Source organism: Vombatus ursinus, unplaced genomic scaffold (genome assembly GCF_900497805.2).
Source record: "Vombatus ursinus unplaced genomic scaffold, bare-nosed wombat genome assembly UNPS02014798.1, whole genome shotgun sequence".
In the NCBI taxonomy this organism is placed as follows: domain Eukaryota; kingdom Metazoa; phylum Chordata; class Mammalia; order Diprotodontia; family Vombatidae; genus Vombatus; species Vombatus ursinus.
The window spans coordinates 58,044,264-58,070,255 of record NW_020954576.1 but is presented as its reverse complement, the minus strand read 5'-3'; the positions used below and the strand labels follow the sequence as shown (position 1 = coordinate 58,070,255).

The following is a 25,992-nucleotide window of genomic DNA, read 5'->3' as shown; positions in this document are numbered from 1 at the left end:
TCTCTCTCTCTCTCTCTCTCTCTCTCTCTCTCTCTCTCTCTCTCCCTGTCCATTTCTTTCTTAAGGACCATGCCTTAAACCCAAATCACTCTGGTTCTCACTGATCGGCCAACAATAGTTCCCAGGCCAAACTCCATTTGGTCATTGTTTAGGCCCTAATTGATTCAGAGTGAATGCAAACTCCTTTAGGTAAAAATGCAAGGGTCTATAGGAATAGAATGTTACCGACACTATGAGACATTGTTTTGTCACTTTCGGCTCAACTGTTTTGATTTGTAACAAGGAAGCGGTCAATGCCAATAGTAGTGGAAAGATAGGTACCTGGGGAACAAATGTGATGTAGAAAACGAAAGGTCTCACTAAAAATATTTTTAGAGAAAAAATCTTAGCTGAGCCCCTCCTATGAGGGGCCACTTTGTTTTTTGTTTGTCATTAATAATCTAAGTGAAAGTGTTTAATATTAATTACCTGTGCCTTCTTTGTGGATTGAAAGATAGAAAGAGTTGTACTCTTTGATCTTCTATATCACTAGGAGAATAGAGAGTTTAATAAACTTTCACTACCTACACTGCAGGAGAATCAAATGACATAATGTGTATAAACATATCTTGCACAATTTAAAGTATTATAAATGTAACCAATCAATCAACAAGAATTTATTAAGTGCCTACTGTGTGCTAGGTACTGGGCATACAAATCTAAAAGTAATTCAGTCCTTGCTTTTAAGGTATTTTACATTCTATTCAGAGGATACAATATGGTCACAGTTAAGTAAATGCTGGATATTCTGCAAAATAAATACTGATGGAATGGAGTGGAGGGCACTAACAACTAGAGTTACCAGAAAAGGCCTTTTGAAGAAAGGTGCTAAGAATTGCAAGGGGTAGGAAAGAGAGAAAGGGAAGAGAATGCCAGACATGGAAGATTTCCATGGGCATAATAAAGGAAGGAACAAGACAGAGAGTAACAAGGTACAGAAAGCAGGGTAATTAGGCTGCACCATAGAGTAAGGGAAGGAGTGTAACCCCTAATCAGCCTGCAAGATAGATCACCTCCTTGTCCATCAATTGACGAATGGCTGAACAAGTTCCGGTATGTGATTATGATGAAATACTATTGTACTATAAGAAATGATGAGCAGGATATTCTCAGAAAAACCTGGAAAGACATGTACAAGCTGACGCAAAGTAAAATGTAATGTGTACAAAATGACAGCAACATTGCAAGATGATTGGCCATGAATGACTTAGCTATTCTCAGCAGTACAATGATCCAAAACAACTCTGAAGGACTTATGATGAAAAAAACGCTATCCATCCTCAGAGAAACAACTGTTGGTGTCTGAATACAGAATGAAGCGTACTTTTCTTTTTTACTTTCTTTATTTTTCTTGAGTTTTTTTTTCTTGTCCATGTTTTCTTTCACAACATGACTATTATGAAAATGTTTTGCGTGAGTACACATGTGTATGACCTATATGGAATCGGTTGCCTTCTCAATGGGGGTGGAGGATGGGAAGGGAGGGAGAGAATTTGGAACACAAAGTTTTTAAAACAAATGTTAAAAATTGTTTTTACATGTATCTGGGGGAAAACAAAATACTAAATAAAAACTTAAGAAAAAAAGGAAAAAAAAGATAGATCACCTCCTGATAGTGAATACCAAACTGGAGGAGTTTATATTTCATCCTGGAGGCCAATAGGAAGTCAATGAAGACTCCTGAACAGAGAAGAGATATGGTCAGTCTTATGCTTTAAAAATATCAGTACGGCAGCCAGGGGGAGGGAGCATCATCATCATCATCATCATCATCATCATTATTTTATCCCTGCCTCTGGTTTCTTGAGTAATTTCAACAACCCTATTTATCATCACTGCTAAACATTTCTTGAAACTCATAAATACATTTTGTTTTATTGTAATCATCATCTGAGATTAAAGAGAAGAAAAATGCCTATTAGTCTAAAACCACCACTTGTATTTTCTTTTCCAAAGAAGCTTTGGACAAAGCTTGTTTTCTTAGTAGAAAGCAATAAAACAACAATATAATCATAACATGTCACTCCTGTAATTTAAAAGTAGGTCAGATTTTAAGAGATAAAATAAGTCTCTCCTTACCTAATATCTGTAAAACAAGGACATTGGGCTAGTGATCTCTAAGTTACTGTCCAGCTTTTTTTTTTTTTCAATCAGCAAAAATCTATCTTTTCTTCTTCCTACCTCCCTTCCAATTGAAAAAGAAAGAAAAATAAAATCCCTGTTATAAAAAAATGTATAGTCAAGCAAAACAAATTTCTACTTTAGCCATGTTCCAAATATATATGTATATGTATGTATGTATGTATGTATGTCTCACCCTGCTCTCTGAGTCCTTCACCTCTCTATCAGCAGACAGGTAGCATGTTTCATCATTAGTCCTCTGGAATTATAGTTGGGCCTTTCAAAGTTGTTTGTCTTTATGTTGTCATTGTGTATGTTGTTCTGGTTTTGTTCACTTCATTCTACATCAATTCATTCAGGGATTTCTAGGTTTCTCTGAAACAGCACAATAGTATTCCATCACCTTTATACACAGCAACTTTTTCAGACATTCCCCAACTGATGGGCACTCCCTCAGGTTCAAATTCTTTGCCACTACAAAAAGATCTGTAAATATTTTTGTAAATCTTTATTTAGAGTTGGTTTCGCTTGTTTTGTTTAATCTATTCTCCTTCTAATTTTCCTTCTCCCTTCTCCCCTTTACCTCTTATTTCCCTGTTTTACTGTACTCAACTGTGTCTATTCTTCCCACCTTTGGCCAGTTCAGATGAACATGAGCTTCAAGTGCTAGCCATTCCCTTATCCCTTTCCTCCTTATTGTATAGATTTATACTTGAGTACCCTGATTTTGTGAGATAATTTCCCCCAACTTTCTTCTCCCTTTCTTCCCCTAATATATTCCTCTTCCTCTCCTTTTCCATTTTTTTAAGATCAAGATAGAACACTTTGTCTAATTAAAATCTCTCTATGATCCTTTATGGAGGTAGAGTTTTAGCCTTCTTTTAGTCCTCTATGATTGTTCATTTGTGTTTATTGTTTTAAGTTTCTCTTGACACCTGTGTTTGTACTTTACAGTTTCTACACAGCTCTGGTCTTTTCAACAGGAATACTTGGAAGTCCTCTATTTTATTACAGATTCATTTTTTTTTCCTCCTGTAGGATTATATTCAGTTTTCCTAAGTAAGTTATTCTTGGTTGTAAGCTTATATTCTTTGCATTCTGGAATATAATATTTCAAACTCTCCACTCCTTTATAATGGTTACTGTTAAATCACATGAGATTCTGATGATGACTCCTCAGAACCTGAATTCTTTCTGGCTTCTTGGAGCATTTTTTCTTTGACCTGTAAGCTTTGGATTTTGACTATTATGTTCCTGGGAGTCTTTGTTTTGGGGTTTCTTTTAGGAGGTGACTGGTGAATTTTTTATTTCTACTTTGTTCTCTGGTTCTAAAAAATCTGGGCTTTTTTTTTTTTAATATTCCTTGAAATTTGATGTCTAGGCTCTTTTTTTTTTTTTTGTAATGACTTTCAGGCAGCCTGATTGATTTTTAATTTTTATCTCCTTTATCTGTTTTCCAGGTTGATTGTTTTTGCTATAAGATGCCTTACATTTCTCTTTTCAGTCTTTTTACTTTGTTTTAGTATTTATTGTTGCCTCATGGAGTTATTAGCTTCTGTTTGGTCCATTCTAGTTTTTAGGGAGTTTGCTGCTTGGGTAAGATCTAGTATGTCTTATGCCAAGCTGTTAATGATCTTTCCAATTCTTTCTTCCATAGCTCTCCTTTCCTTTCCATTTTTTTCCTCTTCTGCTTTTACTTTATTTTTTATAAAACCATTTTAGCTCTTAAAAAAACAAAAAACAGAAAACCCTCTTAATTCATCTTTTCCAAGAATTCTAGTTGAATTGGTGCCCAAACTCCATTTTCCTTTGAGGTTTTTTTTCATAAATATTTGGGAGTCATTGTCTTCTTCTTGGTGTATATCTTGAACATCTCTGTCCCCATGATAACTTTTTATAGTGGAATTATTTTTTAAAATTTGCTTGCTCTTCCAGCCTACTTCCTGACTTCAGACTTTATGTTAGGATTAGGCTTTGCCCACCTCTAGTGGGAATAATGGAGCAAATCTTTTGCTGCTTTCTTGGAGTTTTGAGTGTTGAGTTATTCCAATATCTAAGTGATAGCTCACACTTAGGACCTGCAAGTTTTTAGTACTCTCAAAGTGGTCTGATTAAGAGCAAAGTTCGATTGCTTTCAGTCCCTTTGTCCCCTTCCTACACTATCCTCACTTTGAGTTCTGTAAGTTCCTATAAGGGGTTTGGGGCTAAGCAACAGATCTGTGGGCTCATCCCATCTGCAGTTTCAGCAGACTGCTGCTGGACTCAGCCGCTATTAGCCAGCTAAAAAGTCTGCTGTCTTATAGTAACAGAATTTCAGTTTCCCCTTTGTTCTGGGATCCCTGCTCTAGTTATCTCACTGAGGACTTCAGATTAGGTTAGAGGCTAGATCTGAAATGGCATTCTGCCTCTGGGGTATGAGTTACAGAGATTCTGTTTCTAAACTTGCTCTTCTCTTAGTACACAGCCTAGGGTCCTTGAACCCTCCTTAAATTGGAATATCATCCCTAGGCACAGGTTCCCTCTTCATCAGGCCCTGGATCTGTGTCTTAGAACTCAGTAGTGAGTAGCAGAACTACTAGATGTCAACTGTTCCTGCATTGTGTTCAAATTTAAGCCTCCCCGTACTGAATCTGGAACATCCTCTTGTCCGGGTGCACAGCTTATCCTTATATCAAAGTGATCTGTTAGGTGTCTCCCTGGCTAGATTCCATCCTGAGCATTTACATGCTTCTCTGTCAATCTCCCAAAGCTGTCATGGATTGAAAAAAAATTACAAAAATTACAAAAAATTACAAAATTTAAAAAAAATTGGATTTCTCAATTAGGATTCAATATGGTGCATTTTCTAGATCTGTTTGGAGGAGTTTGGTGGGGGTGAGGAATTTGCTGTACTTCTTGTTATTCTGCCATTTTGGTCCTCCCTCCACTGCTAAACATTGAACGGCTAGACAAGATCACCTCTAACCAAACCGTGGAATACACTTAATTGGTCTGCCAGTACTGAGGCATGCAACTCTTCTACAAGATGTGTGCAGAGAATAGACCGCGGCACATGTCTAAACTGAAGTACTTTGTCAAAGAGGGCCCAAAAAAGGATTTGCTATAGGATCACAGGCCATATGATCTGGCCTTCAGTTCACCACCCTGAAACTTGAACATTAGTTTCTCCCTGGATGGGCTTCTGTGCTAACCCATTCAAGCTCCTTCTATGAAGATTTAAGGATAAAGACTGGTTGAAGAGCTGGAAAACAGGGTTAATCTTCTAATTAGCATTTCAAAGAGAAGTGGTAAGAGATAATAACAGCAATATTATGGAAATTCAACTGTTTGTATATAAGGCCTATTTGTGAAAGGGGTGATCGGCTCAGTAAGACATTAAGAGCCATTCAAAATGAACTGAAATGTCAATACACTTTGAAGAGGTCTTTTAGGGATGCAAATGGAAAGTTAGCTGCACTTTTGATAAGCACAATAAACAAAACAATGAAATCCATTATAATGCCCCACATTTGTATAGTTTTACAATTTTCAAAGCTCTATTTGTTCTAATACATTCACATTTCATCATCAAATTACAGAATCACGGAGAAGGATCCTCAGAGGCCAGATGGTCCAATCCATACTTGAACAAGAATCCCCAGTGCCATGTCCTCGACAAATGGCCTGCAATTTGCAGGGAATCAACCTCCTCCTGCAACAGCCCACTCCATTTAAGGATGGGTCCAAAAGAAAAAAATCACTACTACTTATACAGACAGTTCTCACTTTACATAAGTGGACCCTTCTACAGAACACTAAGTAAAGCTATTTTTTATGTAAGGGCCAGCGTAGGGTTCAAGGACATGTGGGGGCTGGGGACAGAGAAGCAGGAGCAGGAGAAGGAACACACAGGGACTGGCGTCGGCCGTGTGGGGACCTGGCTGAGACAGGAAGAACATGCAGGGGGAACATGCAGGGCGGCCGACACATGGGAACTGGGCACAGGCACGGACAATACAGGAAAGGTGACATTCTGGTACCCATTCAGATGGAAGAAAGACAGACACTGGAAGACACATGCTGGCCAGACACACAGGAGGCGAATACACAGGCAGGAAGGCAGAGTGGGGCAAAGGTCTGATCTTTTAAGGAATGGAAAGGCAGGAGTGGAGAGAGAGGACACAGTACTGCATGGTAAAGTTCACATAGGATTTTTGGAATGCAGATTGTTTTTTTTTCAGAATTCTTTGCATAACTTCAATATTCCATCAGATTGTTTTTTTTAGGTATATGGATTACAGTGTGTCTAAATTAAAATACAAGTGTACATAATCTGTCTTTAAATTTTTTTTTTAATTCTTTACCTAAAGTCAAATTTGTGTTGTGGGAATTTATGTAAAGTGAGAATTGTGTGTATGATCTTGTGCAAATTACTTAGCCTCTCTGGTTCTCAATTTCTTCATTTGTTAAATGAAAGATTGGACTAGATGATTTCTAAGGTTTCCTTGAATGCTAAATCTGGGTTCCTCAGATTCTAAGCCTAAATCTACTTCTTTTCAACTTCCACCCATTTTGCTTCTGGAGAAGTGCTCTTGCCCTCTGGAGATAAGTAGCACAATTCTAATACCTCTTTCACATGTCAACCACTCAAATACTTGAGGGAAACTATCATTCAACCCAATTTAGTAAACATTTATTAGGGTCAATGGATAAAAAGAAACTGTTTTCAATGGAATTGAAAACCATTAACATATATGAATGAATGCCCCATATTGTTTTTGTTTTTTGGGCAAAGCAATCAGGGTTAAATGACTTGCCCAGGGTCACATAGCTAATAAGCGTCAAGTATCTGAGGCCAAATTTGAACTTAGGTCCTCCTGACTCCGTGGCCGGTGCTCTATCCACTGGGCCACATAACTGTACCTCTTCCTCCCATATTGTTGTTCAATCATTTTTCGGTCATGTCCAATCTTCATGAATTGACCTCAGACACTTACTAGCTGCATGACTCTAGGCAAGTCACTTAGCCCTGTTTGCCTCAGTTTCCTCTTCTGTAAAATGAGCTAGAGAAGAACATGGCAAACCACTACAGCATCTTCGCCAAGAAAACCCCAAATGGGGTCATGAAGAGTCAGACATTACTGAAACTACTAACAATAACAACAGGGCAGTGGTGTCAAAGTCAAGTAGAAATAGGGGTCATTAAACCATACAAAAGGATCCCTTTAGGCCACATATTAATTTAGAAAATCATGTATTAATATTATCTTTGTTATATTATATTTTATTAATTTTGTTAAATATTTCTCAATTATATTTTATTCTGCTTTGGGCCATACTTGGGAGTCTCATGGGCTGCACCCAGCCTTTGGTTCACGTGTTTGACATCTCTCATCCAGGGGATGCAATTTTAGGTTCAGTTTAAACTCCTGGTTACTATTCAGGGAATAGTGGGACCCCAAGCTTTATATCAAAGGCTTGACCTCTTTCCTGCCAGACACCAGTTCCACAATGAACACACACAGAAAATAGCGAAGAAATCCCTTTATCCAAGTTGATAGTAAAACAGAATTCAGAAAAAGTATGCATATGAGAATATTTACCAGACAATTCATATTAATAAGTCATCCCTTTGGGAGTGAGGTAATTCAGCACAACAAAGAGAGAAAGAGAATCCAGAATCTTACCCAAAGAGGAAAATTTCCCTAAGCCTCTAGTGTAGTAAGCTGGAGATAGAGATATGATAGAGAGTGCTAGCTCTTCTCATGTTGGCATCTTCCCAGAGTCTTTCTCCCTTTGTGACCCCGAAGAGAAGTTGAAATTCCCCATGTCTTCTCTCCTGATGCTGAAGGCCAGTAGAATCCAAAAGGATTGACAAGAGCAGATTTTTCTTTTCTTCCACTCTAGTCAACAACACCCCACTCATTATGCAGGTTGTGGGCATTGAGGTGAGAGTCTCATACTAATAGGCTTTAAGGCTCAGGTTACATTATAGATGTGGTCTGACTATAGTACAACAGGAATACTTCCATCTTCATTTTGGAGTAATGCCTCACATGAAGATTGCATTGGGGCTTTTGGCTTCTAGATTAAACTATTGACTCATATTGAGCTTGCGGTCCCCTAAAATTCTCTACCTTCTTCAGAGACTTTCATCTAGCTTTGTCTCTAACATTTTTTGCTCATGAAGTTGATTTTAAAAAAAAAAACAAATATAGTTACATTCATTCTTAATGAATTTCATCTTGTTAGATTCAGACCAACATTCTAACCTGTTAAGGGTATCCTGTTAGTTTTCTCTTCTAGTTTTGTTTAGTTTCAGATTAGATAGAAAAGCCATCTATGCAAGTCATGGAGAAAAATGTTAACTAGCAGTTCCCTAAAACATTCAATGAGAGACCTCCTTCAAAGCTGACTTTGAACCATTTATGACTATTCTTTCAGTATGATCATTCAACCTTATTGTACTCTCAAAAGAAACATGAGATACACAGATTTAGAGAATCCACCCCAAATATTCACATCGCCTATTTGTGTCCAACCTGTGGTAGAACACTTTGAGCTTGTATTGGTCTAATCAGCCACAGTAGGACTCGTTGTAACTTGAGGCTAACATAGTGATATCATTTTGGTCCTCTTCAAGAATGAAGGACAACAATCAACCAACTATTTTCTGGCCCACATGTCTCCTTCTTGTCTAATAGCATGAGAGACTTTGTCAAATGCTTTGCTAAAATCCAGGTAAACTATAGTGACATCTGTCAAAAAAGAAAATGAGGCTATTGTGATGTGACATCCTAGGGTTGGTAAGTGGTATGACCTGTTCTCCACGAATCCATGATACCAATTCTTTTTCTAGATAACAACAACTATAACAGCAATAAACAACTACAACAATTATAACAACAAACTACATTAATATAGAGATCTAAGGTTTACAATGCTCCGTGTATATATTCTTTCAACTCTTAAAACAACCCTACAAAGATAGATTCTGTTCTTTTGATACAAGAAAACTGATCCCTAAAAGAGTTATGTGACTTGCTCAACGTCATAAAGCTAGTAAGTATTTGATGTGATTTGAATCTAGATCCCCTGAAGACCTCACTATCAGGCCAGCTGCTCCAGCCACGCCTCACTTTACTCCACACCATCTTCTTGCCAGGTACCTTGCCATCTTTTCAGCTCCAGAATGCCTGACCTGGTATTTAGGAGTCCCAATTAGTAAGTGTCTCCATTATTTCAGGCCAGTGATGCTAGCCAAGCTTTACTTTACTTCTTTTTACTTTTTTTTTCAAACTTTTTACTACCTTAACATCTTCTTACAAGCCTCCTTGCCACTGTGTATTCCCCTTCTCAAACTCTCACCCTCATTGTCCTGGAACCATAATCAAATCAATACTGCCCCTGCTACTAGAAAGGGTAAATCATATCCATCTTCTCCTATACTCCACTTACCATTCTTGAAAACTTCCAATTCAAAATACCAGTCCCTTGGCTACCACTCTCCCCATCTTACAGAATGTAAGCTCCTTTTGAGTAAGGATTTTTTTCATTCTCTATATTCATATATCCGGGGCAGCTAGGTGGTGAAGTGGATAGAGTGCCACTCCTGGAGTCAGGAAGACTCATCCTCCTGAGTTCAGATCCAGCCATACACACTTACTAACTGGGTGACCCTGGGCAAGCCACTTAACCTTGTTTGCCTCAGTTTCTTCATATGTCAAATGAGCTGGAGAAGGGAACGGCAAACCACTTCAGTATCTTTGTCAAGAAAACTCCAAATGGGGTCATGACTGAAATAACTGAACAATAAATGTATATCCTAGCCCCTACCATGTGATTTGTCCATTTGTAAGTGCATTTATTCTTTCATGTCTGGCTCCACGTTCACTGCTTCTATCCACTACATCACTAGGTTTTTAATCAACCAATCAAACAAGCAGTTATTAAGCACATCCTATGGCACCATACAAGGCACTGAGGGTACAGACAGGAAGAATGAAACAGTTCAAGAGGAGCTTATGTACTAATGGGAGAAGAGAAGTATACTTTCATAATGCTTTAGGGAATTTTTCCGGGAATCAAAGTCAAGATTGCTGACTTATAGTCTGCAGATTGTCTTCTCCTTCTTGCTTTGAAAATGGGGTCAACATTTGCCATGCTCTATTCCTGTGGTACTTCTTCCTTTCTTTACAATCTTTCAAAGACTACTTTCAGCAGTCACCTCTCTAAGTCTTTTCAATACTCTGAGATGTAGCACATCTGTGTCTAGTGAATTAAACTCATCAAGGGCAAATAAGTGCCTTCTCACTACAAACCTATTTACCTTGGGATTCAATGATCTGTTAGCTATTGTTGACCCGCCCTTTCCAGTACAAGGTTAATCTTTCTGGACCTTGGTTTCTTCACTAATGAAAGAGTTGGATTAGATGATCTCTGAGGTCCTTCTAACTCTAACTAATTCAATAAATATCCTCCTTGACGGAGAAAACAAACAGTGAGAATTAAACAGCTATACTTTTTTCCCCATTCTCCATTACCATGTCTCATCCAACTTGAAGAGTAATCCTATTCCTTCCTTTTTCTTCATTCCCTCGTCGTCTCCCCAACCAAACTGCTAAATGACTTTTTTGTTGTTGACCTTAGCTTTCCTTATTAGGTCATTCTGAGCTTTAGCTCTCTTGACACTAGGCAAGACACTATTTATATAACACATCTGTGAATCTATATTCTGTTACCCACCCTTGCTTGCAACCATAAAGTCTGCAAGTCAATTGTTCAGGGACTACAGCAGAGTGTAGGCCTTTTGACTTGTTGTCAGAAGATTACTTGAGAGGAAGCCAAGTTTTTTGAATGTAGAAAGGCAAAGTAACATACTAGAGCAAGTTCCCACTTGGGCAGAGGTTTGTGTTCTCTGAAATCAGTGCCAGTAATTCTAACACTCCCAAATATTTCTCCATCTTTAGCCAGAACCAACAGGCAGCATGGGATCATAGGAGGAGTGCTATATTTGGGATCAGAGTTCAAATCTTCACTCTATTGCTTGCTACCTCTGTGACCTTGGCTAAAACATTTATCCTCTTAACTGAAGCCCCTTAACTAAGGGCTTCGAATCAATGATCTCTAAGTACCTTCCAACAATAAATCCATGACCCTATACTAGAGGGCCTTTCTAATAATGGACCAGTTTCTGCACATAAATTGTAATATGTAGGGGCAGTTACATGGTGAAGTGGTTAGAGTAGTGGACATATAGACAGAAAACTTTGGGTTTACATCCTGCTTCAGTCATTTACTAGCTGTAACACTGTATACTCTGTCCCCACTTCCTGAAGGCCAGAGATGTTACATTTCACCCATCCTCCAGGGTTCTTCATTACCCTTAAGGGAGTTTGGAGGTATCTACTCCCTCTACTACTGTCTTAAGCACTTATCAATAGTGTTTCCTCAATTCTAGGAGTCCCCTGCACCCCAATTCCATTTAACCACTTAACAGATCAGTTTTTAGAAAGGAATATTTATTTCAAAGGCATAGCAAGAACAAACATATAAACACCCTTCCCTAACACCTGAGGAGCATAATCCCTGGATGCACACTTCATTCTCTGGGGAGGTGATAGGAATTAATTAGGTTCACAGCTTTGATCAATTCTTATATGGCCCAGTCCCATTAAGTTCCTAGTACAAATCCCCTCCTTGGGCTCAAGTCCCAATCACTCTGGCTTCTCAGGATTTCTTCCGCAGCAACTTCTGGCATAGAATCTTTCCTTCACTATTATCATAGTTCAAGTCTGGGTCCTGTATGGATTCCACTGCCTGCACCTAGAACTGAAAAGAACAAATGAAAGAGACTACATTAAAATCCCAAGCCCATTTCTTGAGGCTACAGGGCTTAAAAGGTGGGGGAGGGGAAGATAGTCCTTCTCACCCAGTTCAGTTTATGGCGCCCATGTTTGGATGAACAAGCCCTTTACCCTCTCTGGAAGCAAGTGGAGAGAGAGACAGACAGAGAGAGAGGTAGAGAGAGACATAAAGAGAGAGAGATCGATAGAGAGAGACTGTCCTAGTCTGGTAGTCTGGTAGTTTTAAAGCATGTTCCAGCTATGTAACCAATGGAAAGATGCTGGTCCCCATGCACATGGGAGGGAAACACAGAACATCTTTTCTTAGAAGATGGTTCCTCCATCTTAGGTGATCTAGGCATGCACAAAGCCCTGTATCAGAGCTATGTGGCTAGGCGTGTCAATTAATAGAGGTCAGTGGTATCAGAGGGCCTGTAGTGCAACTCACACACAATCCATCTCAACAAGTGAGCCTCAATTTCTTAATCTATAAAAGGAGGGTAACAATATCACTACTTCACAGGATTGTTCTAAGGATCCAATAAGATAACATTTGCAAAGCATTTTGTAAATTGTAAGGCACTAGATAATATATGTATATATTTACACACACACATATATACATATACATACATACATATACAAAGAAACCATTTTTTTACATCACAGAAAACCAAAAAATGGAAGATTGCATTCTCTAGGATTCTCTTACACATTCCTCCAAGCATATAAAAGACACAACTATAATAGAAACAGGGGAGTCCTTGGTTCTATGACCTTGAATATGTCACTTTAGCTTGATTTAGTCCTCTATGAGGGGGTTGAACTAGAGGAGGGGTTCTTAACCTGGGATCTGTGAACTTTTTTTAACAATACATTTCCTTTGCTGTATTCAATCTAATTGGTTTCCTTTGTAATCCCACATATTTTAGCTTGTAGATTTAAAGGCATAATTCTGAGGAGTCTATAAACTTTACCAGTCTCCTAGAAGAATCCAAAACACTAAAAAGTTAACGCTAAAACTAGAGTAAATACTCTTTGATAAAAAATCTCACAAAAATTATTATGCTTTAGGTCCTATCCTGTTCTATATTGTGGTTCAATTTTTTAAGTTTATAGTATATACAGTTAATTTTAGTTCAATCCTTTAAATCTCAGAGGTTCTGTCTTGTCCTGCCACATAAGAGAATATTACTTAGTCCAACCTGTCTCATCAGCAGAAATTTTACTTTCTGTTTCTTTATCTTTCTGATTCTTTACAGACCTCGCCTTTGGCACTATTTGATAAGTTTCTACTCTCATCCCTCGTTAATTCCCTGGCTCATTCCCCGAAACATTCATTCCATTCTTTCTTCTCTCTCCTTAAATCCCTAACCTGCCCTTCTTTTCTCTTCTCAGCCACATTTCCTCTGTTTCCCCATCCCACCTCAACCAATACCATTTTACTTTGTTAAGAAAAATGAAGAACACTGTCAATAAACTCTACCCCATTCATCCCTATCTTTCCTTAGTGTATCTCTTCCTTTTTTTCCTTTCCATCCTACCTTATAGTCTCAGAGGAAAAGGGGCATCTCTTCAAATCTTCTTGACCCCTGAGGGGTCTTGCTTCATATTTTCTCCTGAATCTTTGACATCTCCCTCCCAAAATGTCCCTACCTTCTTCTCTTCAAACACTCACAGGTCTCCCTATCTTAACAACAACAACAGCAATCAGTACACATTTATGAAGAACCTACTTTGTGACAGGTACTGTGCTAAGTACTAGAGATACAAAAAGAGGCAAAAGACGTCTCTGCCCTCAAGGAGCTTGCAATCTAAAGGAACAACAATAATAACAAATTTCACAACTTTTTGATGATTTCGTTAACAGACCCTTGCTTCAGGTGGTTCCTGAGGTCTTCTCTCTAAGAAATGGTGATATTTTGAGACTACTCTTGAAAAGACCAACACTTGCTGAGATGGATTGTGTGTGAGTTGCACTACAGGCACACTTTATACCCCACTTTAGCAGTGAGACCACCAGTTCTGTCATTGTTTTCAGATAATTCTTCTCTTCTTCAGGAATTGTAGCTGAATTTGTCTGGATCCCTCCTTGAAGTGCTATACTTTTCTGAGGCCCTCTGATACCACTGACCTCTAGCTTTTTTATAAGCTTCCACACAGGAAACATGAATTTTCAGGGTGACCAGGTATTGAGACATAGCTCACTGCTTGTAATACTCTGTCAGGACTGTACATGGAAGACGCTGGAATACTGGTCCCAGTCAATGCTGAAACTCCAGGGATGTTGACTGAGTCTTGACATTCCAAGGCTATAGTATCCATCCTCTAAATGATACCCATAATTTCCATAGGAAACTTTTAAGTTAACACTGCTATAACCCCAAAATAAAGTTATATCATTCAACCCACAGAGGCCATATAGGTATATGCTACAAGTCTTTCATAAAATGATCTTTAACTATGGCAAAATATAGCTCTACATCTTTGGTCCCATTCAAGTTCAAACAGTTCTCTAAGCAAATCGTTGTTAATTCAGGTGCCACACTCCTTTGGGAGGAGAGGCTCTGCCCTCCATGCCATCTTCCAACAGATTTGCCACTGCTTCTGCAATATAACCTGGCTGATTTGAGGCAGATTCTAGTCTTGAACACCCTTACCTGACTTATCAACTCCAAGTACTCAAGAGACCGTTTTTTGATGTTCAGCTATTGCCAGGTGCCCTTATATACCCTTGTCATTCATCAACCCCAAACCTGTTGGTCAGACTATGACTCTCAAAGAGACACCTATTAATAGGACTTTCTGGGTCATCTGTGCCACAGTCATTGCTTTTTGACTATTATCCCTGAAAGGCAAGGGACCTTCTCCCCATCATGTTGAAAGGTACCGAGGAACTGATGTTACCCTTCTTGTGCATTCTTTGAATGACCAATTAACCACTCGGCCTCCTCAAGCACTCTGACATTATGCTATTGGGACATTATATTTTCAGGGAGTAGAGCAACTAGGGGGCGAGGTTGACAGAGTGCCAGGCCTAGGGTCAGGAAGACTCATCTTCCTGAGTTCAAATCTGGCTTCAGACACTTACTAGATGTGTGACCCTGGGTAAGTCACTTAACCTGGTTTGTCTCAGTTTCCTCATCTGTAAAGTGAGCTTGAGCAGGAAATGTCAAACCATCCCAGTATCTCTGCCAAGAAAACCCCCAAATGGGTTCACAAAGAGTTGAACCCGACTGGAAAAAAAAAAGATTGAACAACAACAAATTTTCAGGGATTGGATGAAGTCAAATGTGGATCCCTTAAGGTTTTCCATTGTCTTCCCTCTGTTTCTCTACTTTAGTTCCCTGCCGCTCCTATATTACTTCTGTGCCATGTCTTAGCCAGGACTCAAAGGGTACCTCATTTAGTGGACACATTAGGGACATATTGGGAACACATAGGAGCCTTAGGTCACAAAGGAAAACCTTCTTGAAAAATCTATACCTTCCCATATTGAATCCACTGTTTCTACATTGACAAGCTGACAGCCTGTACTCAATTCCTAACTGCTGATAGTGTAACATGAGCTGCTATGAATGATGACATCATTGGATCATGAGCATGAGATAATGAAAAGTGATGCCCTTCCTACCAGAATGCCCTTTACTTCATCCTCAGTCATACTTCTTGCCAGAAAGAACTCAAACTTCCTCACTAGTTTCATACTCTAGCTGTCATTTTTACTTCATTTCTATTTTTATAACCTGCCTTTTATAGATAATAGTAATAATAACAGCTAGCATTTATATAACATTAAGGTTAACGAAGTGCTATATGTGTGTTATTTCATTTGATCTGCACAATAACCCGGGAGGTAGGTTATTATTGTTATCTCCATCTTACAGCTGAGGAAACAGAGGCTGAGAAAGGTTAAGTGACTTGCCCAAGGTCACACAGCTAGTCTGAGACAGGATATTTACTCACATCTTCCCGATTCCAACTCTAGCATTCTATCTACTCTGTTATCCAGCAGTATCCTTTACATCCTCTCCAAAAATATTCTAGCATGGCATCAATTAGACAATTTATCTGCATTTATTCACATCTATTACTATGTGCCAGGAACTGTACTAAGCCTTGTGGATAAAAAACAAAACAAAACAAAAAACAAATAGTCCCTGCCCTCAAGAACCTTACATTCAAAGGTGAGGCACACAGAAGACCAAACATATGAGATAAATATAGAGTAATTGGAAGGTAATCTTATAGGGGATGTTAGTAGTGGTTAGGGGAACCAGAAAAGCTTCCTGAAGGGAGTGTCACTTGAACTGAGTCTTAAAGAAAGCCATGGAATCCAGGAAGCAGGAAATCATTCCAGGCATGGGGGCAGCCTATGGAAAGGCATAGAGACAGGACATGAGGATTCATGTGAATGAGGAAAGCAAGTTGGAGTAGCCAGATTGTAGAGTTTGTGGAAGAAAGTAAAGTATAAGAAGAATGGGAAAATACAAAGGGTTTGTATTATAAAGAGCTTTAAATGTCAAACAGAAGACTTTATTTTGATCCTGGAGGTAAACAGGGATTTATTGGTGCTCACTGAGCAAGGGGGTAATGTGAGCAGACCTATGTTTCAGGAAAATTGCCTTGGTAACTAAGCGGAGGATGGTCTGGAGTAGGGAGAGAATTGAGGCAGGGAAACTAGTTAAAAAAAAATCTATTGCAACAATCCAGGTGAAAAGTGATGAGATCCTGAACAGAGATTGTAGCTGCTAAGAGTGGAGAGAAAGGGATGTATATAAGAGATTGTGAAATTTGTAGAAATGATAATGTAATGCATTTGTGTGTATGTGTGTTGCCCATTTAAGTTATGTGTGTTCACATGGATCTGTCTCTATGTGACTCACAGGAAGGCATATCTTTAGATATCTTTAAAGTCTCTTCCACCCATGCTCTTCCAAGGGAGAATTTGATTCCTGCCAGGAGGTGAGCAGGAGATTGTCACCATAAGGCTGGCCACTCTGCTTTTCTCAGAGAAGGGGTGTTGGGCTAGAGTTCTATCTGGCTCCCTAAATTTTACTCACTTAGGTTCACTGTGCTCCTGATCACTTCCTATAATAGGAGAGGAATGCCTCAAACTATTTATCCAAGGCTTGACTCCCTTTCCACCAAATGCCAATCATACAAAGACAACGCATGGTGAATAGTTAATAAACCTGTTTAAGCAAGCTGATAGAAAACGGAAATCAGAAAAATTACACAGATGAGAACATACCTGGCAATACGTAGAGTGAATGAGATCTCCCACTGGGAGTGAGATATCCTCACTCAACAGAGAGAGACACACACACACACACACAGAGATATAGACAGAAACAAAGAGACAGTGACAGAGAAAGAGGCAGACAGAGAAAGAAAGACAGAGACAGAGACAGAGGGAGAGACAGAAAGAGGCAGAGACAGAGAGAGACAAGACACAAAGAGATAGAGGGATAGAGACAGAGACAGAAAGAAACAGAGAGACACAGAAACAGAGACAGAGTGACAGAGAAAGAGGCAGACAGAGAGACAGAGTCAGAGACAGAGGCAGAGAAATGGAGAAAGAGACAGAGAGACAGAAACACAGGGACAGAGAGAAAGAAAGAGAGAGACAGGGAGAGAGGAAGACAGACAGAGACAGAGAGAAAGAGGCAGAGACACAGAAAGAAACAGAGACAGACAGAGAAACAGAGACAGAGACAGAAAGAGACAGAGAAATACAGAGATAAACAGAGACACAGAGAGGAGACAGAGACAGAAAGAGAGAAACAGAGACAGAGAGAGACAGAGACAGAGAGAGACAGAGACAGAGGCAGTAGAGATAACCTTATTATATACCTTTTGGTTATTACTTATCAAGTGAGACATAAAACAGGAAACCAGATGCTCCCCAAAGGTGCTTCCTGTTGCCATTCAAGATATCCAATGAAGAGAACAAGACAGAGATGTCCTAGAGGTGATGGGGTCTTCTGGATGCTCTTGCTTACAGTGACCTTGAGCTGATTGTATCAAGTCCTAGATGATGCTACTGTTTCCTGAGTGAATGACTGAATGAATTACCCTTCAGATTTCCCTCACCTGTTTTTAAATTCTGAGAAAGCTGTGTTTTAAGTAGCCAATTCCCTTTCCTCCTTTAGGTAGTAAAGTGCTAGGACTGGATTTAGGAAGACCTGTGTTCAAATTTGGCCTCAGACATTTACTAGCTGTTGTGATCCTGAGCAAGTCATTTAATTTCTTTCTGCCTCAGTTTTCTCAAATGTAAAATGGGAATAACAATAGCATCTACCTCTCCATATTGTTATGAAGATTAAATGAGATAATATTTATAAAGCAATTAACATAGTGTCTGGCATATAGTATGCCCTTAATAAATGTTTGTTCCTTTTATTTCAGTTTTTGAGTATTATTACAGAAGAAAACCTGTTGGTTTTCATATGTAGTAAATATCTAAACTTAATATAAAGTCGAAACATTATCTGATCACCTCTTTAGCCACAGAAGTAAATTTGCCATATTTTTTATGTAAAATTACTGGATAGTTTTTTAAGAGCCATCTTCACACAGATAAATCCCTACTCACTGCTAAAATTCATGATTTCACATAAAATTTCATGCAAAATATCAACTGTTGGCACAGCTTGGTATGACAATTTTATGCCTGGAACTTAAAAAAAATTAAAATCAGTTCAGCAGGAGATTGAAAATAAACCTTTCAATTTTTTTTTAAAGTAAGAAAAACCAAAGTCATAGGAAAATTGACTTATCTTATTTCCACGTACACATTTTTAATGTTGGTGTTTTAAGATAATTTTATATAGCATTTTTAAGATAATTTATATAGCAATTCATAGTTACAAAGTACTTTTTACATGTTATCTTACTGGATCCTTAAAACAACCCTGCAAGACAGGTTTGGTAGGTATTATTATCCCCATATTTCAGATAAAGATACTGAACTGAAAGAAGGTTAATTGATTTGCTCAAGGTCACTTAGAGTTGGGACTTGACCTCAGGCATTCCAATATCAAATAAATTATCCTTTCTGCCTCACCATGCAGCTTTTCCAAAAGTATTCTGGAAAATACTTTATGGAATCCCAAGTATAATTTAGAACAGAGATGCTAGACTCAAATAGGAACCCTTTGGGTAACATATTAACTTAGAAAACCACAAAATTAACATTATCTATGTTTTATTGTATTTTTACTTTTTTTGTTAAACATTTCCCAATTTCATTTTACTCTGGTTTGGTGGCCGGCTGCTTGTAGCCTAGGCTTTGAGTTAGACACCTCTAATTTAGACTGTCACAAGTAAACAAGTTAATAGTACTTTAATTGTGGTAACCTTTGTACTGACTGACTTGATTGTTCAATTGAAAGCAATATTTGTATTTGAATATAATATTTACATTATGTTTTTGTAATAGAGGACTGGCCAAGCCCAGCGCTTAGGGACATGTGTGTTGTGTGTAGCTGATACAATCACCGTGCAGACTTCAGAGCATGTGCAGGTCCTTTGACCACATCTTCTTACCATGGTAAGAATTCAGTACTGAATCATTCACCTCAGTAGCCTGGGCTGAACTGAATGAATTTAGAAAGCTTTCAAAGGGCACTAACTAGCCAAGCGTTTTCTTTTCCCAGACTGGCTGAGTCAGAGTTGAGGAGGCAAGAACTGCTGTAAGGACTCAGTGGGACAGTTTAGGCCTAAGGCCTTAATCTCCCTTCCCAGGTCACTATCAAGTGGCCTATGAGAAAATGGCCCTGCTGTTGTAGGTGTCATTGTTGGGTTGTTTGCTTTGTCCATCCTCATTTGTACTTCCTGGCTCTCCAGGCCTCCTTCAAGTTCCCCTAAAAACCCACTTTCGGTAGGAAGCTTTTCCCAGTTTCTGTTGGTTATTTCCTATTTATTCCATATATAGTTGTGGGGTTTTTTTGGGGGGGGATTTGGTGGTGGTTGTTTTTTTTTTTGTACATAGTTGTTTGTATGTTATTTCCCCTACTATATTATAAGCCTCTCAAGGTTAGGGACTATTTTTTGACTTTTTCTTGTATCTTCAGCACTTATCTCAATGCTTGCCTGGCCCATAGTAGGTGCTTAATAAAGGATTATTATTGTTCAGTCATGTCTGATTCTTTGTGATTCCATAAAGATACTGAAGTGGTTTGCCATTTCCTTCTCACTTTTTTTAACAGATGAGGAAACTGAGGTAAACAGGGTTAAGTGACTTGCCTTGAGTCACCCAGCTACTAAGTATCTGAGGTCAGATTTGAACTCAAGAAAATGAGGCTTCCGGATTCCAGGCCCAGACTCTGTGCACTATGGTACCACCTACCTGCCCTAAAAAATGACCGCGTCTACTCTTTTCTGTTCTCAGGTAAAAGAGTATCAGACTAAGCTATGACCCTGTGAACTTTGAAGGACGGGAAGAATGAGTTGCTAAAAGTTCGAGAACTATGTATGACTCAGGCCAAAGTTTGCAGGCCACAAGAACAGACCTGGGACCAAGCCTAGCAGTAGTTGACCTCTAAAGCCAACAAGAGGAAAGGACTTATCTATGTGCTATGCCATATTCAGAAGCAAATTTTGTAGGACAAATGCTTTGTAAAAGCATCCTCGATCCTCACTCCCTACCCTGTTCCAAAACCTGGGAATACAGTCTCCTTTTCCACCTTGATCTCTACATCACCTTTTTCCACCCCAGGAGGCTTACAAAAGTCTTTGCTTCCGACCTCAAATTCATCCAGGCAAAAAAGAGAAAATACCTTGGTTCATCGATGCCTTTTGACCCTCAGTTTTGGGTCAGCAGCCAATAGAAAAACTTCTGTTCTTCATAGGGTAAGCAGGCTGGAAACAATACCTGTGTCCACACGAGGACTGCATCAAGTAGGCAAGACTGTACATGCTAATAAGGGCTGTGATCGGCCAGTTCTCCAGTATACTCTTATCTATATTTTATAGGAAAGACATACAACTCCAATGGGTCAGAGTTCTAATGAGGACCTTTATGTTGTGTTATGTTGTATCTTTAAATAACAAAAGAACATCTTTTTTTTCTCCGTATTTTTTTCTCTGTACTAATACATGAAAGATTAGCAATTTTTACTGCATGTCATAAGAACTTCATCCTTGTACTGGGGAAGATTGGTCTACAGCTGATACACAAGGATATGGATCAAGGTGACCTTTGAGGGGAATTGAAGGGAAAGAGATAGTCAAAAAATCTCAGAATTGGAAGTCATCTTGTTCGACTCATATATGAACAAGATTCCCTTCTCCAGATCTCCAATAGTGATGGTGATCCAGTTTTCTTTGGAAGACCTCCATGGTGATGGAGTTGAGGAAACTATTACTTTCCAAAGCAGAACAATCTACATTTAGATAACTAAATTTGTTGAGAATGTTTTTCCCTATACAAAACATAAATCTACCTCTCTGCAACTTCTACACACTCTTCTTAATTATATCCTTAGGGTCCAAGAAGAGCAAGTGTAATTTCAAGTATTTGAAAGGCACATAGAAAAGAAATTTGAGCCCAGGTCTTCCTAATTCCAGACCCAGAATTCTATAGGTGGCATTCATATCAAATCTTCAGAGGACATAAATCTGGGAAGCACAACCAATGTGGCGAATGGTATAGGACATCAAAAGATCCCAACAGGCCAGAAAAATGAACTGAATCTAATAAGGCCCAATCATGACTCTAGGAAAGAGTTGTGATTTTTTTTTTTTCAAAGTGGGAACTCCCTAGTGAGTTGGCTGAGGCACAATCAGATTCACAGCAGGGATAAGTAGATTCAAAACAGGTGAGGAATAAGGTTTGGGACTCGAGCTGTATTTTCATAGATATAGGGGACTCCTAGATGAAGAAACCCCTTCTACCAATGCAGGAGAGCACCTTTTCTGCAACTTCCAGTCTTAGAGCTTTGCTTAGAATCCTCAGGTAAGGATTTCCCCAGGGTCACTGAAGGAGGGCGTAGCAAGTGGTAGTACTTGAACTCAGGTCTTTCTGGATTCAAGGTCAGCTCTTTATCCACCTCAAAAGCACGAGATAGGGAATGTATAGCTAGACAATAGTTCAAATGAAAACAACCAGAGATTTCCATGGGCTACAAGGTCAATAGTGTGACATTCATTTCCCTTTAATTTAATAAACATTAAGGGCCTATTATGTACACATAGTAGGTATCCACATATTCTGTGGATATCAAGACAAAAAAAGCAAAACAATGAAATGTTTTACATGATTATTCATGTATAACTTATATGTGATTGCTTACCATCTCAGGGAGGGGGAAGGGGAAGGATAGAATTTGGAACTCAAAACTTAAAAAAAACCCAATGTTAAAAAATTGTTTTAACATGTAATTGAGGAGAAAATTATATGTGTGTGTATATATATATATATATATATATATATATATTTTTTTTTTTTTAAGCAAAACAATGCCTGCCTTCTAGGAATTGTTCTACTAACCTCCCCCAACCTTCACTCCCAAAAAAACTAATTAAAAAGGCTGCCTTGAGAGGTTCAGTATCCAGAATGAAGGAGGTAATAGTCCCCTTGCATATTATTCTAGTTAATCTTGGGAACCTCATTTTAATAAAGACATCGACGAGCTGGAGAGTAATCAGAGGAAGAAAACATTTGGTTAGAGACCTTATGACCATGCCATAAGAGATTGGAGCCTGGCACAGGGATTTAGGACCATAAGATTAGTTGAAGGAACTGGGAATGTATAACCTAGAGAAGAAAACACTGAGAAGTGACCTGGTTTCATTATCCTAAAATGTCTTGACTCTGCTTGAGAGTGGGCAGCTAGGTGGTGCAGTGGTTAGAGCAGCAGCCGTGAGAGTCTGCAACACTCATCTTCCTGACTTCAAATCTGGCCTCAGACACGTACTAGCTGGGTGACCCTAAAAGTCACTTAACCCTGTTTATATTAGTTTCTTCATCTGTAAAATAAGCTGGAGGGGGAAATGGCAAATCACTCTAGTTTTTTGCTAAGAAAACTCCCAAAGGGGAAGGTTACAAGGAGTCAAACACAACTGAAAACAACTAAATAATAACAAATTATAGCAACTCACGTGGCCTGAAGAGAGGGTATATGAATGCGCTTCCTCACTTTTTTTGCAGAGGAAGGGAAAATGGGTTTGGAACACTGTATATACAATTGCTCTTAGTGGCATATATACTTAATTTTGTTAATATACTTTTACCCTCTGCCCCCGACTTCCCCTTTTCTTTTGTATTCTTTGTCATAAGGGGTGGTTCTCTGGGTAGTGGAGGAGGGATATTTTGGGAAGTAAAAGTGCTGTAAAACCAAAACATATTTATAAAAAAAAAATTAAAAGAAATTAAAAATGTTTAAAAAAGGACATTTTGTGTGTACTCTAGAGCAGGGTGATGGGAAGGGTTGGTTTAGAATAGCAAGATCTGCCACAAAACTTTGCTAGAGAAGTCATGAATCCCTGTGCCAGGCTGTAATCTGTGATGATTTATCCAGATGGACTTCTTGAGGTCATTGGGAAAAGTTCTTAGAATTGCTTCAGCCTAGGAAAGATTCCTTATGCTTGTACCAGTCCAAACCTGCAACTCTCGTGATTTGACAGAAGCAGACTGATTTTTTGGGGGGAGGAACATAGGTCCAGAAATTTTGCTTTAATATATTGAATGATTAGATCATGCCCTGTGCTAGGGAATGTGAGTAAAAAGACAAAATGAAATTGTCCCTGGCCTCAAGGAACATACATTCTACTCTAATGTGTCCTTAAAGGCATTAGACTAAGGCATTCCTGTTGGTGGGTTAACCCCAGGGTCCGGTCCTCAGCTTTGAAAGTGCAGAAACTTAATTTTATTAATTTAGTCAAATATGAAATATGATCAGGCTCCCATCCTCCCTTTCCCTCCACTGGATATGTGTATACATGTATCTGTATGTGTATATATGTTATTATGTTAAATATTTTAAAACTCTGAACTTAAACCTCTCAAAAGGAGGGGTTGTTCATCCTTCCTTCTCAAAGAGGACCAATATGTTTGGGTGCTTCCAAAAAGAGCATTTCAGATATAAAACACAAAGAAAGAGGATTCTCTATATATGAAACTGTGAATATTTATTTCATACTACTTACTTTAAAAAAGTATATAACAAACTAAGGCTACTTTCAAAGCTGTCCTGATTGTTTGTGCTTCCTTCTGAACTTCCTTTTGTTTTCTTCTGGACAGTTTTAAATGTGTTACAATTGTCTTTTTTTTTTTTAATCACCATTGCTAATCTTTTCTCTTTCCTGACTTTCCTCTCTTTGTTACTAGAAAGAAAGGAAGGAAGGAAGGAAGATAACCTTGTAACAAATAAGCAAAGTCAAGCAAAAAGATTCTACACAGTGGTCATGTCCAAAACTGTATTTTTTGCACCTTTATGTATATTACCTCTCTGTCAGGAGGTGGGTTTCATGCCTCATCATAGGCCTGCTGGAAAACATAGTTGGTCACAGCTTTGATCAGGATTCCTAAGTTTTTCAAAGTTTTTTTTTTAAAATAGTTTCATTGTCCTTGTATAAATTGTTCTCCTGCTTGTGCTTACTTCACTCTGTGTCAGTTCATATTAAGCAGGATTCTCTGAAATTCTTTTTATCATTTCTTACAGCACCATAATATTCTCTAGGGGGTATTTCAGTCTAAATAATGTAATCACCTAGATTTAAGGCACTGTCTCTTTTAGTGAGTGATACAGAGATATTGACAGATTCTTACTCTCCGTCTTTCCTTTTGGGGATCATAGCTTTAGAGCTAGAAGGTATCTTAGAGGACATCTAATCCAACCTCTTAATTTTACAGATTAGGAACATGATACCCAGAGAGGTCACATGTTTTGCCCAGGGTCACATAGGTAGTGACAGAGTCAGAACTTTAACTTAGCTCTTGTGACTCCAAATTCAGTGCACTTTACACTGTCCCATGCTCCTCTGAATCATAGGATTTGGGGAGTTGGAAGGAACCTTAGATATCACATAATCCAACCTCCTTTTACTTTATTGTCAAAGCAAGATTTTAGACTCTTCAAGGATTATCCATATTCTCCTTTTCATTTGCCATTACAACACACTCATAACATGCTATTTTCCCAGATTATAGTTTATTTTACCCTAATTGCATTTTAGGATAGCTATTTCCTGGGACCTTAATCCTATCAAAGAACAATTTCCAAATGACAATGTAGGATGGATTATTTCTGGGAAGGTCCCAGTGGAGGACTAATCCCACCCATTGTGTGTGGATTGTTGCTAGCTTCAATTCCAGAACCTGGTACTACTCACTGACCCAACATTTTGTGAGTTCAGCTTATTTGGGGTTGGAGTGGTAGGGGGTGGGGTGCAGTCCTCTACCCAGTAGCAACTAAGTATCAATCCCATCCATCTATCTATTTCACTTAAAAGGTCACTTTGAAAGGACTGAAGATCAACTTTGCTGCATGATTCTGTGACGTACCAGTGGTATGACATTAGCAGTCTATAATTATACTGTTTTTCTTTGGCTTTCTAACACATATGATTTTATACATATTTTTAAATTTTTTAAAGTTTTAATTTTTTTTAAGATTCATTAATTTATTTTTAGTTTTCAACATTCACTTCCACAAGATTTTGAGTTCCAAATTTAACACACATGGTTTTAATATTTTCAATAAGGTGTTATGTAACAGTTTAAATGTTTAAAAGGGGTGTGTGTGTCTGTGTGTGTGTGTGTATGTGTGTGTGTGTGTGTGTATCTGTAAGGCTAGTTTCAGAATTAGGAAAAATGTAGGTTCAACTTCTGTCTCTGATATACACTAGTTATATGACCTTGAGCAAACCACTTACATTTTCAGTGCCCTAGGTAGTACTCCATGACAATAAATTGAAGGAGTTTCACATCTGCATTAGTAGGAGTTTCCTTAAAAGGAGCTCCCTACACAGATGAAATCACAAGCTCAAACACATATGTATA

At 38.5% G+C, this 25,992-nt stretch overlaps 1 long non-coding RNA gene across 1 annotated transcript; it reads right to left on the bottom strand.

Annotated features, from left to right (window-relative positions):
- Positions 1-11,686: 11,686 nt before the first annotated feature.
- LOC114049644 lies at positions 11,687-23,122 on the bottom strand. Its single transcript, XR_003569891.1, has 3 exons — positions 23,091-23,122; positions 20,768-20,950; positions 11,687-11,970 (listed from the first exon to the last, which is right to left on the bottom strand). It is a non-coding gene; the product is annotated as an uncharacterized LOC114049644 (long non-coding RNA).
- Between the last annotated feature and the right edge of the window lie 2,870 nt (positions 23,123-25,992).